The sequence below is a fragment of the Pinus tabuliformis genome, chromosome 1_1, assembly GCF_031772625.1.
Source record: "Pinus tabuliformis cultivar Carrire ecotype Pingquan chromosome 1_1, CPIR1, whole genome shotgun sequence".
Lineage (NCBI taxonomy): Eukaryota > Viridiplantae > Streptophyta > Pinopsida > Pinales > Pinaceae > Pinus > Pinus tabuliformis.
Window position 1 is genome coordinate 564,460,851 of NC_142297.1, and position 15,675 is coordinate 564,476,525.

The window sequence follows — 15,675 nt, forward strand, 5'->3', positions numbered from 1 at the left end:
ATAACAAGAGCACTTCATGTAACACACAGTTAAACAGTAATGTAGCCATCATGAACTAGTCACATAATCCACACCTTAAACCAAAACTTATGCTCATTGATCTCATTAAATAATAAAACATAATAACATATTTATAGTGCCAACCAAGTCAGGGACTTCCACATACCACCTTGCCATATATTGGGTTGAACCCAATCTTTCTTCCAACCGCATCACCCTTGTGCCATTTTCCAAGCCTAAATTTGGGAGTACATGGGATCAACCAAAACACAACCAAACAAGGAATCTAGAGGAAACCACCTCCGCCCTCAAGTCAATGATTTCACCTAATACCATGTCCAGAAATCACCAAAAATCAATACAAGCTAGGATGCCTCAGAATTTCTCGACCATACCCAGAGGAATTTTCCTATCTCCACCCACCAGCTAAGAGTTCCACGATAAAAAAATCTCCACCCTCAGCCCTTGCTAATTTTACTGTGACCACCTCAACCAAGATCCAAAATCTATCGGAATCCAAATTTCAACCAAAATAAGGAACCCACTACATCATGTTTATCGGGGACATGACATAAGGCAAGGTTCTATATGACTATCAATCCAAGTGTTGACGATGCTGTAAATATGTCCAAAAAGGGCTCTCCCTGATGTGAAGTCCCAGTTAGACCTCACACCATTTGGAGTAGTAGCCCCATCCAGAATATAGGCTTGGTTGCCATATATATTAAAGATATTCCTTGGCTCTAATTGTCATCAAGAGAGAGGAGTGCAAATGTGCATTCAAAAAGAAATGGGGTGTTCCTGGTTAGTGTTCGATCGTATGTGTGTCAAATTTTTTTCACTGTGGAGGGGAGGGAAAGTGAGCCTCTATGAGAGAGGTAGTAGTACCACCCTAGTAGAGACACACATGAACAAGAAGGGTTTGTACAACATCAAGCAGAATAGTCCACAGAGATGTGATGGTCATTTTTTTTTAACAATATCAGTTGTTGTTTTTATATTCCAAAAAAGAGAGGGCATGGGAACACCATTACATCCAGAGAGTACGTGAGAAGGCTGCATAGGGTTGGGATGGCAAAATCCAATCCTCCAGCAGGCTTTTTTACACTATTACATGAAAAACATGAGAAACAGGAACATTTATAGACTTTTACAAACATTGCTAGTAACAAAATAAATTTACTTGGCATGGAAACTGAGAAGAGAAGAGGAAATAGAGGATAAAAAGTGGTGATCTGGGACTAAGAAATTTTCTCCTTTTTTCCATTCGACCTGATAGGGTTTCCCATATTTCTTGCTGAACTGTTGTTTTGTCCCACATTGGAGCTGGAGCTCTGTGCTGCTTATTTTTCTACCATGTAGCGAAGGATCTCCATTGATTTTTCAGTATGACCACAACAATTGTTGGAATATCGTAGTTGCTCCTCAAGGATATGCACCTTATGAGTGAGAAACCCAAATTCAAATTGCTGCTTTGACTGAATAATCTTGTTTTGGGCTTTGATTAATTTCATCTCCTCCTCCAGGTCTACACAATGCAAACAGTTCTTGCTCTTCATGCTGTAATAGGGAGTGAGGGAAGGATTCCACAGGTAGGAGAGAGGTTCTGGGAGAACAGAGGAGCCTCCATGGAGGGACCGAAGAGCTCAACAGACAAGAGCACAGAGAATGGAGTTGCTAGAAAAATGAAGGAAGTAGATGGGTTTTAAGAACAGGAAGGGAGTGAGCCCGAGGAGTGAGCGGGAAGGATCGAGAAGGATCTAGTAGGGGAGATCGGGAGGATCGAGTCAGGAGAGAAATGGTAGGGAGGATAAGAATAGAGTCTTGTCTGTCGTAAATCGAGGAGGAATTGAGCGTTAGGATAGAAGGAACGCAGGAGCAATTCATGGAAGGGGGGAGTAGGTAGACCTGCCTTGGGCACTGAGTTGACCAGGGGGGGAAAGACAAGCCAAGTTGACATAAGAGTTAGAAATTTTATTATTGTGCCTTAGGATATGGTAAAAAGAAATATCTCCAATTTCCTGTTTAAAATTCTGCAACGAGTGATTAATCTGCTAAGATTAATGTTGGGAGATAGGGTTGGTTTCAGCATCATCTGTATTATTATTAACGAGTGTCCAAAGACCATTTCATTCTTAAATTTAAACTCTTTGATTATTTGAAGGCCTTGCAATAAAGCATAGGCCTCTGCCTTATTATTTTATGCTTTGCCTAGTCCCCATTAATAGGTGGCTATATTGCTTCCCAATTCATCGAAAATTGCCCCTCCTGCTCCTACTATGCCTGGGTTAGATTTTGAGGCGCCATAAAAAAATAACCTGGGTTTGTGTTTTCCATCAAGCCATTCTAGAAATTCCTGTTCTTTTAACCTTACCTTCCATTGAGCATTGGTCGAGAGTTGCCTTGTGTTGGGTTTGTTGTGCCTTGAAGGGAGATACAAGGCACTTCTGAAGATTATTCTTTCTTCCGATTAAAGATCTTTGATAATAATATGACTATTTCCTTTAGCATAGATAGTCTCTATAGTTAAGGACCAAGTTTTGCTCAAGACTTTCCTTATGCAAGGAGCTTTTTCCTAGAAGATGACTCCATTTCTCATGAGCGAAGTGTTCCAAAGAAGGACAAATGGAAGTGTATCCCAAATTCTCTTTTGGGCACTCGGTCCCTTTTTGGTACAGGGGTAACTTTTTTTCCACTTGACAATTGTGGCATAGATGGAGGAATTGTTTTCTATTTTGAAGTTTAGGGGATGAGGGAGGGAGCTCCAAGCTTGAGAGGCAAATGAACAATCCACAAATAAATGTTGAATAGACTCTTCAGCATCGGAGTAGAGAGGACACCTAGATGCTCCCTGAATGCCTCTTTTTTTCAAATTGTCTGCTGTCAAGATCTTCCCTTTGAATAGGGTCCAAATAAATATTTTGATCTTTGGCAGGCTCTCAGATTTCCAAACCTGCTTCCATAAGACCCATAGAGGAGAAGGGAGAAAGTCATCCAGTAGTGCATCATAACCTGCCTTAATGGTGTATGCAGTTCCCAAAGGATCCCATCTGAAGTTGTTTTCTTCGTACCTTAAGGTGAGAGCTGCCCATGTAGCAATTATTTCATTTTGACTTGAGCATCGAGAAGATGTGCAGGGAGATTGGGAAAATTCAATCCCATCCATCATCTGTTGCTGCTATTCCAACTGGAGATTTGGTTTAAGGTTTGTATTCCTTGATCCTTGTGATACTGCTACGAGGTGAGGAGATTATGATCAGCAGAGAGGGCCTTTTTCCCCATAATATTTTCATGCTAAATGTTAATGCTACTGCCTCCATGAGGCACTTTGGAAATGTTGTCTTGAAGAAAGGGAATGGCATTTTTATAAAGTTTCCATATGCACGAACAGGGTCTGCTGGGGGTGTCATGATCCAATAGATGTTGTCTAGCTGTGTTCAAATATTTTTTTCTAGAACCAGCATCCACCATGATTGTGAACCAGAGATCAAACACCAAACAATATTTCCACCCAAGGATATTTAGCAGCTTGGGTATGTGGATAGCAAGTCCACCACTTTCATGTTTGGTGGTAAGTTGCCTCCATTTGATAAGACTGAACTTATTCTTATCTGACTTCCCTCCTTGCCATATAAATTGTCTTAGAATCTTTTTTAATTTGTTGTGGATGCTAATGGGGGGCTGGATCAAGGAGAAATTATAGAGGGGAGAGCAGATAAAACTTCCTTTAATAGTATGACCCTTCCAGCCAGGTTTAGCCAAGTTGTTCCCCATTGTTGTATCTTTTTCTTCATTTTATCAGTTATGCTATTCAAGACCTCTGTCTTAAGGGTCTAATGCCAACCGGCATCCCTAAGTAATTGAAGTGGCTCCAATTGAGCTTGTAGGTGACTCCAAAGATTTTCACTATATTGTGTATTGTGTTTGTTGTTGCATTCCATCCATATATGCATCTTTCTAGATGGTTAATCTGCCCACCAGAGTACTGCATGAATTTCTCAAGGAATTTGAATCTTCTTGCTATTATGATGGAGGCTCCTCCCATTAATAGGGTATTGTCAGCGAACTATGAATGGTTTATGTTTTTGACCCCATCACCGAACTTGATACTAGTTATAAGGGTGATAAGGGGCAGCCTTGTCTTAGGCCTCTCGTGGATTGAAAAAAGGTAGAGGGCCTACCATTGATTAAAGGAGAGATCCAAGGTTTGGAGATGCAATTTTGGATGAGTAAAATGAAGTCTTCACTGAATCCCATTTTTCTTAAGACAACGAACAAGAGGGAATGCTTTACTCTGTCAAAGGCATTTGCTAGATCAAGTTTTAAGAAAAAACATTTCTCACCGCTGCTGACACTAGAGTGAAGGGCTTCTTGTACCAGAAGAATAGAGTCAGTTATCTGCCGATTTTCTAGGAAACCTCCTTGATTTTCTATTATGAGGGAGGGAAGATATGCTTTGATGCGAGGAGCAAGGATTTTCGAAATAATTTTATATGAAGAATTGCACAAAGAGATAGGCCTAAATATGGAAAAGGATAGGGGTTGAGTCTCTTTGGGGAGAAGGGCTAGGAAGGTTGAGTTTGTGCAACCACTTATCTTCTTTTTTTGATGCACCCAATGTATCATCTTCATTAGATCTCGACAAATGTCCTCCCAGAATATGCAATAGAAACTGATGGAGAAGCCATCCGGGTCGGGAGCCTTGTCTGGATGAAGAATCCAAATTGACTTAATGACTTCTTCCTCCTCAATGTCTCTGATTAGATGACGATTCATTTCCCCTGTTATCATTTTTGGAGTGTGTACAAGCAGATCATCATAATATTCCTCCTCGATGTTCTCTGGTAAGAGATTTTTGAAATGTTGTCGGGCAACATCTTTTATCTTTGCTTGTTCTGTGTGCATGATCCCTACTTCATCTTGAATTGAAATGATCGTGTTCTTAAATTTTCTCATTGTTGCCTGTTTATGAAAATAGGAGGTGTTTTTGTCCCCTACCTGTAACCGTAGATTTCTGTATTTTATTTGCCATTTCTCTTCGTCCTTTCTATTATTATTGTAATTCTCCCTATAGATCTCTTTTTCCTTGTCGTTCTTTTCCCTGTCCATTCCACACTCTTCTATCTCCTTTTGGATCTCGTCCAATTCTCTTTTTAGCTCTTTCATGTTGTGCTCTGGCTCCTTATATGAGTTTTTTACCCATATCTCGAGTGCACTACACACATTTTTGAGTTATGTTTCCCAAATGTGCATTAGTGAGCCTTCTACATGCTGGTACCAAGTGTTTTCCACAATGTTCCTTGCTTCTAGAGAATCGATCCAAAGTGTGTTGAATCGAAAGGGCAGAGGTCCCAGATTTGGATGTGAACCGAGATCTAATGTGCCAGGTTGGTGATCAAAAGCAATACATTCTAAGATGGTGGAGGTGGTTGTAGAGTGAAGGGATGTTAACGAGACAACCACAATGAAGTGGTCTAGTCTCTCCATTATGTTCCCTGGTACAAGTCTTTTGTTGCTCCAAGTAAAACAATGATTCTTTGGCACAATATCCACTAGATCGTGCTCATCCATAATATTTTTCAGCGTTTCTCGTGAGGGATTAGTTGTAAAATTTCCTCCTCATTTTTCTTTCGCATGAAGGATCATATTTAGATCACCTCCATTGATGTAGTTCAAATTTTCTTCTTTTTCCATATCCTCCTGAAGAGTGATCCAACACACTTCTTTGTCCCTGTAGTGATTTGGCCCATATATGTTTTAGATGATTATTTCTGTTCCCGCTCTTACACTCTGCATTTTTAGTTTTATCCAATATTGTGTTTTTTGGGCAGCAAGAAGTCTCCATAATATTTGATTCCACATTGTTGCCATACCACCCGAGGCTACCCGGGAATGTACACTTACACCTTGATAATTTCTGATTCTGGTGATGATTCTATCCATGTCTGTTCCTCCTAATTTTGTTTCTTGAAGAAGTATGATTTCAAGTTTCTCTTGTTTAATGATGTATTTCAGGGCATTTATTTTTAGGGGTTGCCCAAGTCCCCTGCAATTCCATGTGGGAGCTTTCATCATGGAGGGAACACAGGTGTAGTCCCTATCTTGGTCCCTGTTGCTTGTTGTCCTTTTTCTTTGTTAGAGTTCCCTCCAATGAAAGATTCTATCGGATGTTGTGTCCCCATGGCAATGTCCTTTTGTGCTGCTTCATCCCTATGATGTTTGGTGCTTTTTCTGCCTAGTCCAAGTTTAGCAGCGTTTCTAATGATTATTCTTACTGGTGTTGATTCCATGGATGATGAAGGAGGACCATGAATGGAGGGAGAAGTAGGGAAAATTTTAAGAACCCCCCCTAAATTTAAATGTATAATAAATGGGCGAATCTCCATGGTATATAGGAAAAATGGAAGGCGTTTTTATCAATAATATAATATGTATATATAATTTTTTGGTGAATCTCTCACCAGGCATGGCGAATATTTTACTCAATTATAAAATCTTGTAAGATCTTGGTATTACCATGGGTCAATACCATGGGTTATCATAAACGAGCTTAAAAATTACTATTAGTAATTTATAAAAATTAATAAAATTAATAGTTGATTTTTATTTATTTTTTATTTTAACCAAGCTAAAATGTTTAACATACATTAAATTACAACATCCATTTTTACTCTTGATCCACCAAGCCCCGAGAGGGATCAAATTTTTTTTCACTCTATGCTAGTTTTCATATCACGATATTTGATACCTCTCGGGGGTCAGTAGATCCAGAGTAAAGATGGATCTATGCTGGTTTAATTCCCCCATTTAAATAGGCTACATTGCAGGTGAATACCATGGGTCAATACCATGTGCCATTTTGGTGAATACCATGGGTCAATACCATGTGCCATTTTTATTTTTATTAATACTAATATTAGGGTTAATAATGTTTTTTTGCATGGTATTAATAACAATCTAGTCCATGGTATTTGTCCCATAGTATTTTGCCCATAGGTTTCACCTAAATATAACACATTTTTTGAGTGTTCGTAAATATAAGGTGACTTATGGAGTAAATATAAAAAAATGTTTTATTTGTTTACCATACCTCTCGTTTATTTATATTTTTATTAATTTACCATACCTCTTTTACAAATATAGTATGTGGCCCATAGGATTCACTTAAATAAAACCTCTTTCTTGAGCCTTGATAAATAGAATGAGGGTTATGGACTAAATATAAAAAGAGGTTTTATTTATTTACCATACATCTAGTTTATTTATATTTTTATTTATTTACCATACCTTTTGAGTAAGTATAAAAAGACGTTTTATTTATTTACCATGCCTCCACTTTACTTATATTTTTATTTGTTTACACCCTTGCATGTATATAAGGTGACTTATGGAGTAAATATAAAAAATGTTTTATTTATTTACCATACCTCTCATTTATTTATATTTTTATTAATTTACCATACCTCTTTTATAAATATGGTATTTGGCCCATAGGATTCACTTAAATAAAGCCTATTCTTGAAAATGGGTGAATGGATTCACTTAAATAAAATCTATTCTTGAAAATGGGCGAATGGAAGGTTGTAACTCCTAATTTCAAGGGCTAAATTTACCTTTTTTACCCTCTCCCTTAAAATAAGGTGGGCTATTTGAGGTGATTTGTAAAAATGTACTATGATACAAAATATTCGCCCACTAAAAATTTAAAACCCCTTAATTTCACCAAAGGGCGAACATTCGCCCCTAAAATTTTCTATGGGGAGAAGGCTGTGAGAAAGGCTCAGAGGAAAGAAGAGAGAAGTTTGGGGGAAGATCCTCTTCAGTTGAAGCAAGAGCATTAAAAGGGTTGGAGGAAAGGGGAGAGGAAGCTATGGGGGCTGGCTATGTCAAAATGGGTTCATATGAGGAAGGAAGGTTAGGGCCAACAGAAAGGGGGAGCATGGGAGAAGAGGATGGGACAGGTTTAATGGATTGATTAAGGTTGTTTTTTTTCTTTTTGACAGGTTCCCATTGGGGTTCAGGCCCATTATCTTCAGTTTCAATTGATTTTGGGCATATATTAGGAAAATGACCATATTCATGACATACCTTGCATTTCAAGGGAAGTTTTTCGTAATCCAACTACTTTATGTGCGTCTAGTTGTCCACCTTTAGTTTGATTGCCTTAGGGAGTCCTTTCCCTAGATCTACTTTGACACAGATTCTGGCATAGGCTTGCATGTTGTCCTTTGGCTCGCTTCTATCTATAAGCTTTCCCGCAACATTTCCTATCACTTTGACAAATTCATCCCCCCAGCAGTGTAGTGGTAGATGAGGCATTTGAACCCAAATAGGGACAACATTTGGAATGTCAAGTTCTGGGCAAAATTTGGAGTCCATTTATTGAGATATAACCCTCTAGTGTTCATGATATAAGGCCCATTTCTGAATATTAGGTCTTTCTCTTCCTTTGTATCAAAATACAAGGTGAAGTATCCCCTTCCACATAATTTGACAGAGATCTTTCCTTTTATTTTATCCATCCAGTTTCTTTCTACCCATTTCTAAATTGTCTTTGGGGATGGCTAGAGTCCTGTGAATTGCCCGATTAATCCTTTTTTTGCCAGAGATAAGGCAACCCTTCTCGGAATAGTTGGAGGCACGGAAATTTGTTGCAATCCCCCAAGTTTCTTAACAAATTTTGAAATTGAGGGTCTTGGCCTGGACAGATTCAGGGTGCCGATAAGAGCTAAGAAATCAGCTTGCAGGTCATAGGTTGCAGCCGCCTCCGAGATAGGTTCTAGAGGGGCCATGTAGACAGGAAAATGGGAGCAAGTGGGGGTTGTGCACAGCTGCAGATGACCTAGCTCCGCGCTTTCTTATTTTGTGGTTCAAACTTGATATGATGGTCATTGAAACCAATATAACGAGGAATATTTGTCTAATATCCGGTGGAATAGTCCATGAGGATGGGACAATGATAATAGCAACTACAACACATGCTCAATATAATACTGAAAATAACTGAAATAGTTCAACTACTTTAGCACAGATAAAAGCAAACATGAATTACAAGCATTCACAAAATAGTATTATAAATATCCATAATCCATGCATGAAGAACATGTCGAACATGAATTCTTTTGTTATTAAGTAAAATTTCCAAGACACATGTATAGCCTATGAACACCACTAGCTCCAATAGTGGAGCCTTATATCCACTCCTTGCTCCTTAAAAGAACTAGATTATCTCTCTAATGCCTTGTGGGATGAGTCAAGGTGAAAAGTCCATTGCTCATACAATGAGGGTGTATATATATATATATATATCCAAGGGGTGATGCTTCACCCTCCTTATAAATCTTTCACTACCCTCATGATTGTTTGAATTCCTATGACTTTTCGACCTACATGACTCTTCATATTCCATGTGTGTCCATTAGACTTCCACTTTACAATACATTTCGAATAGGTAATTACATAATTCAAAATAATGATGTGGCATAAGATGACTTGTGATAGGACATGACATGACATTGATGACATGGATTGCATGATGATGTGATAGTGCAAAGTTGTCCTTCTTTCTAATTCTTTCTTTGTGTCTTCTTGAATATATGGTACACATTCTTCTTCTCCTCCTCCTTTGGACTTGAAGATAAGGAGTCTTCCATGTGACCTTGATCTTCATCTTCTATTAGAGTTTGATTTTATTTTTTCTTCTCTCTTGTTAATCGTCTAATATCTTCATCTCCATATGTGTCTTCTAGATTGTCCTCCTTCTCCTTCTCCTTCTTCATCATCTTGCCATAGAATGATAGAGTTCCTGCATCTACAATTCACTTATGGCAAGACAACATTAGTCCAATAAACCCCAAGCCTAAAATGGTGCACATTGATCCACTGAATGAGTCAGAACCATGTGACAGGCTAGGAAAAAGGCTCGGTAACTGCGCAATTGTACAACTCAAGCAGTCAGGGGTGTAGCTTTAGCCTTGAGACTATGCAATGCATAGTTCAAGCTGTGCTATTGGCGGGAAAAGTTCCCTAAGGTAAGGGTTGACAATCTCAATAGATCAGAACAAGATAATCAACAAAGAGCAGTCAAGAAAGCATGCCAAACATGTGAATTACTAAATGTGGACTTCGAAACATACTTGGAGGTCCTACGTTTGATGATGTTCCCATAGGGTCCAAACCCTTTGCTTCCTCCATAATCGAGAAGGCCTACAAATAAATTTAGAGAAGCATATATATGATAGATAATTCAATGTGCATACATAAAAGATATGTTAGATCATCATATATAAACATATAAATTTCTATTCATGAGACAATAACATATCAAGAACAAGACATGAGATTCTTTATTGATAATCAACAATAGGTACAGGAAAGGTACAACCTGATCCAAGCCAAAGCATCAACGAAGCCTTCCTTTGGATTCGTCCAGCCTGAGCCATGAAGAAAACCTCTCTAACAAATGTAAGGAGATGCTATAAATATGATGAACATCTCTGTAAATCAAACTAGGGTTTCCATAGAGACTGGAAGTGTAGGAGGCACGGGGAAATCAGACTTGATCTGGGAGACAAATGGGTATAATGTTGATAGCCCTTCTCTTATATCCTTTAGGCCTACCTAAGGTGTGTATATATACCACCTGAAATTAGATATTTCAGTTGTGCTAGAGGCTCTTGTAGGTGGGCTCTCGGTAAAATCCATGAACCTCGCCTGAAAAAGGATCATATTATTTTATTTTTTTCATATTTAAAAAGGTATACGTAGGTATGTTGTTATAGAACTCACGTATGTAATTTGAAATGGCAGAGTCGCATATGGAATTCAAAATTTTGTGTTTTAATATAAGATCAAGTTTGCACAGGAAAAGACTGCCCAAGACCATACAAGAGCTTCAAGTCTACAAGAGTGCTAAATGATGTTATAACAAATTCCCCCTAATATATGAGGTTATAAGGGGTACATGATGGCCGAAATATATTAAGTATAGAGAGAATTCATCCAAAAACCCAGGAGGAGATCACCCGATTCTAGCTTATTGAATACCTATGGAAGGAGTCCGAAATAAAACTTATGTATAATGCAAACATCCCCATGCTGAGAAGTAATAAAGCATGCCCGTTGATCAAGTATAAAGCGCATCCATAATGTATACATAAGTGAATAGAAGGAGTTGTAGAATACATAATGGATCATCATATGATAGCCACAAAAGAACACAAGGGCTTTATGTCTCAATATCACATATATAATAATATCCAATCAATGATGCAAGAAGATTGTCTGATCAATGATGCTGCATAACTAATCCTCATAAAAGTACCAAGTCATATAGGTAGAATAGTGGTACTGCATAAACTCGGGTGCCAACATATAGGATGTTATTGTGAAGGACTGCAACGTATAAGGGTGGAATGTGTCACTGGAAGAAGACTGAAGGAGTTGTCAAGTGAACCAAAATGCCAACACAACGCGAGGTCTTCACCGTTCGTAGATGGTAAATTTCTACACTATGGGAATAAATGAGTTGAAGTAGACCATGTGAGAAATCATTTGATTATCGGACATTGATGTGTACCGTTAATAAACATGAGACAACTCACCAATAATGATAATGAGTGTCAAGGTACCCTAGTACAATCTAAAAAGTGAAAATAAATGTGTTGAAGTCAAAAAATTAAAAGAATCTATCAATCAGGAGACATTGATGTATTCTCACTGTCGATAGCGAAGTAGTCTACCACTAATGACAGCAAACCCTAAGGTACTAAAAAAAAGACTCTAAACCTTATTCTCAGAGAAATGATTCAGTGTTGGTGGGAAAAGATCCATTGAAAGGAAGGAATTAAGGCATCCCACATCAACTAGCACGAGTGTAACCCACAGGCCAATAATTTGGAAGAACTCAAATGAAGAGAGATGAAGTAACCATTCTGAAGTACATTTATGTCGTAAACAAGATGTGGCTAGCACATGACAGAAATCCTCTGAACCAACTAATAATGAAAGATGACACAGAGGCGAGAAATCCACCAATAGAGTCAAATGGAAACCAAGGTACTGCACAAATCCGAATGTGTGATAATGTAAGCTGACTTCAAACATAAGGGAAACCACTCAGTCAAATACCCATGATACTGATCAATGTTGAGCACAACATCACCTATCAATGATGTAAATAGGGCTAGGGTGCAACTCTAGGTTTACTCTGAGAGCAATTTATCAAAGTCGATAAGAGCAAATCCACTAGTATGAAGTCAATGGGGACCTCCTTAACTGGCACGAGTGAAGGACCAAATAACTGATGTGATATTGAATATAACTTGATAGACCAGGTATGGCTGAAAAAAATGAGTCAAGAGACACTGCATAATGTCTGACAACAGGTTTACTTACCTTGAAAAAAATCACAACTCAATGTGACTTTATGGCAACATAAAATAACTTTGTATAACTTTGCAATGCAAGAAGCATTAACAGAATCTCCATATCATTTGAAGAGAACCAACTAGAGGATGACTAAATCACCATCAAGGTTATGGCTTCCCTAAAGCCAGACTAAGTCCCATCCCAATGGAGGAAATACTCATTTTAAGTGCTTTGTTCAAGGGCGACACAACTGACTCTAGTTGCCATCAAATGATGAAGAAACTGTCTCGTTCCCTCTCTTTTTTGGAATATTTGATTTTTTTGTCTTTTTCATATTTAAATCCTAAAAAGGAATAAAAGAATTCCTATAGTACAGTGGAAAGAACGAGTTTCAAGGGAAAGTGCACTAGTTCCTGGGATTGGAACAATCCTATGCTCAATGCAAGGTGGCAGATGTTGGTCATCGACACTCGGGGGATGTTCTTTCCACGAAAAAATAGGTGTCAAGTCGCAAAGGCTAATGAATGCATGGTTTGAACTTGCAAAAGGTCATGGTCAAAAGTGGCTTATACACGAGTCCAAATGAAGCCAGATTAAGGCAAAAAGAGGTACAAGTAGTCAAAATTCAATGCAATAGTACAACTTAACACATGGGAGCCAAATTAAGTAGCGCGCGCTCTGCTCCTCTGCGAGCTTCCGTCTAGGTCAGCGATCGCTGCCAGGACTGCCCGCCGCCATGGGTGCACCAGGGGGTGTGGAGCCCTCTCCCACCCCTCCATCATCAACAGCAGAGGCCTTCCGTAGCCTGCTATCGCAGAAGGGAAAAAAACGACCACATCCCGACGTCCCGAAGTTCATCAAAAAGCTTGATGAAATCCCAGAAATTGCTTTGCCGGAAGATCAACCGATCAAAATCGCCCTTGCCTTGGCTGACAGAGGTTTAGTGGGGCAATTTATGGGTCGTTGGCCAACAACAAAATCGACTGATGAATGGGTTCAACGAAACTGGAGGCCCCTGCTGCCCAACAACGTGATCTGCTATGCGGTCGGTAGAGGTTTTTTCATTTTCGAATTCACTACCAAGGAAGACCGAGATCTGGTGTTCAGAAACGGTCCATATTTCATGGGAAATCAAGGTCTCTTTCTGAACAAATGGACCCCCGACTTCGACCCTTCAGTCGATGTCCCAAAGGAGGTCCCTGTTTGGGTCCGGCTACCCAACCTACCAATACACTGCTGGAGCTTCCAATCCCTGCAAAAGATAGGAAACGGACTGGGAAGATTCATCGACAAAGCTGATAACAAGGGCCAATACACCTGCGCCAGAATTTGCGTGGAAGTTGACTTGGAAGCTGGTCTGCCGGAAGCCATCAAACTTACAGTTGGAGATTGGCACCACTTCCAGAAGCTGGACTATGAGCAACTACCTTTTAAGTGCAGAATCTGCCATGAGCACAGTCACTTTCAATGAAACTGCCCCAAAGCACTATCAGGGGATAAAGTGGAAGAAGAAGGATGGAAAGAAATAAAAAAGGGCAAGGTAGTCTCAAAGCCAAACGAGCAGAAGAAATCAGGACCAAGGGGGAATCCCCAGACAAATGACAAGACCAAACCAGTTTCAAATGAAGGCCCCTCCTCAGGGGAAAAGGTGGATGTCTCAGAGAACCATGAAGAAACTGAAGATCAATCGAAGAAAGGGAAAGAAACCGAAGAAGAAACAAATGTCCCCCTAACAGAGGCAGATCAAGGGGGAAACGCAGGCAACGACGAGCACATTAGTCTTGCATCTGACTCAGGGGAAGAATCAGAAGAAAGAGACTCTGAATCAGACAGGTCACAAATTACTCCTATCAAATCGACCAGGGGCTGGAAATCCAAGAAGAAACAGAGAGAGGAGAAAACTTATCTGGATGTTCTCCAAGGCTCCTAGAAAACTCTCAAAGGAATGATGAACACCAGATCCAGGCGCAAGCACAATAGGGCTCCAAAAGGAGCCACTCCTTCCCAACCCAGTAAATAATGAAATACGTCTCCTGGAATTGCAGAGGATTAGGTAGCAGGCTGAAAGAAGATGCCCTGAAAGACATTATGCGGCTGCATTTGCCTGAAATCCTTCTCATCCAGGAGACAAAGCTGGAGGACACTCTCCTCCTCCACTCCAGCAAATCATTCTGGCGCAAAGGCCCTGGTAGAGCTGTCAGTGCTAGAGGCGCCTCTGGTGGGATTGCCTCCTTTTGGGACAGCTCCAAATATGACTTGACTCAAGAAGAAAGTTGCCAACACTGGATTTTCACTCAGCTCCTCCACAAAGACTCTGGTCAACAAGTAAGTATGTTCAACCTTTATGCTCCGGTCTCTCCAACGGAGAAAAAAATTTGCTGGGACTCGCTTCAGTCTTTTCTTTTATTGCACAATCCAGAAAACATCATTATTGCAGGGGATATGAACGTTGCTCTAGCCGCTGAAGAGAAAAAAGGTGGTTCTCCTGTAAGGGACCCAACTAGAGAATGGGTAGAAGATATAATGATTGGATGGGATCTGGAGGATATCAAACCATCAACTGGGAAATACACTTGGTCTAACAAAAGATTAGGTCCCAGCCATATAGTTTCTCGTTTGGACAGATTCCTCGTCCAAGCCTCCCTCCTTACTAGTGGTCTAATGGCCTCATCCAAAATTCTTCCTAACTGCACCTTTGATCATAAACCCATTAGTCTCGAGCTCTCCATGGATGGTTTTCTTGGCCCTATTCCCTTTAGATTTAGCCCTTTGTGGATTCAGCAAGAGGGTTTCCATGAGGTGGTTTCTGAAGTCTGGAACCGGCAAATCCAGGGATCCCCTTTCTATGTGTGGGAATAAAAGTTTCGGGCTCTTAAGAGAAGGCTCAAGGAGTGGGCTAAAACTCTGAAAACTCCAACTACCAAGAGAAAAGAGTCTTTAGAAAACCTTGCTGCCCTCCAATCATCAATGGAGGATTCTGCTGTTACCCAAAGTCTGCTCCAAAAAGAAGTTGAGTTGCAAAAAGCCCTCCATAAAGCTAGTAGGGACGAAGAGGAGTATTGGAGACAAAAATCCAGAAACTTATGGTTACAGGCCGGCGACAAAAATACTAGTTTTTTCCACAAGCAAGCCGAAGCTCGCAAGCAATTCAAAAATGTATCAGAAATCCGCTCCCAAGATGCAGTGGTTAAAGATTTTGAAGGCATCAAGAGAGCAGCCTTCACTTTTTTCAAAGATCTCTATTCAGCGCCTGCTGACCCTCCTATAGATCCTCATGCCTATCTGTATAATCTAATCCCCTTCTGT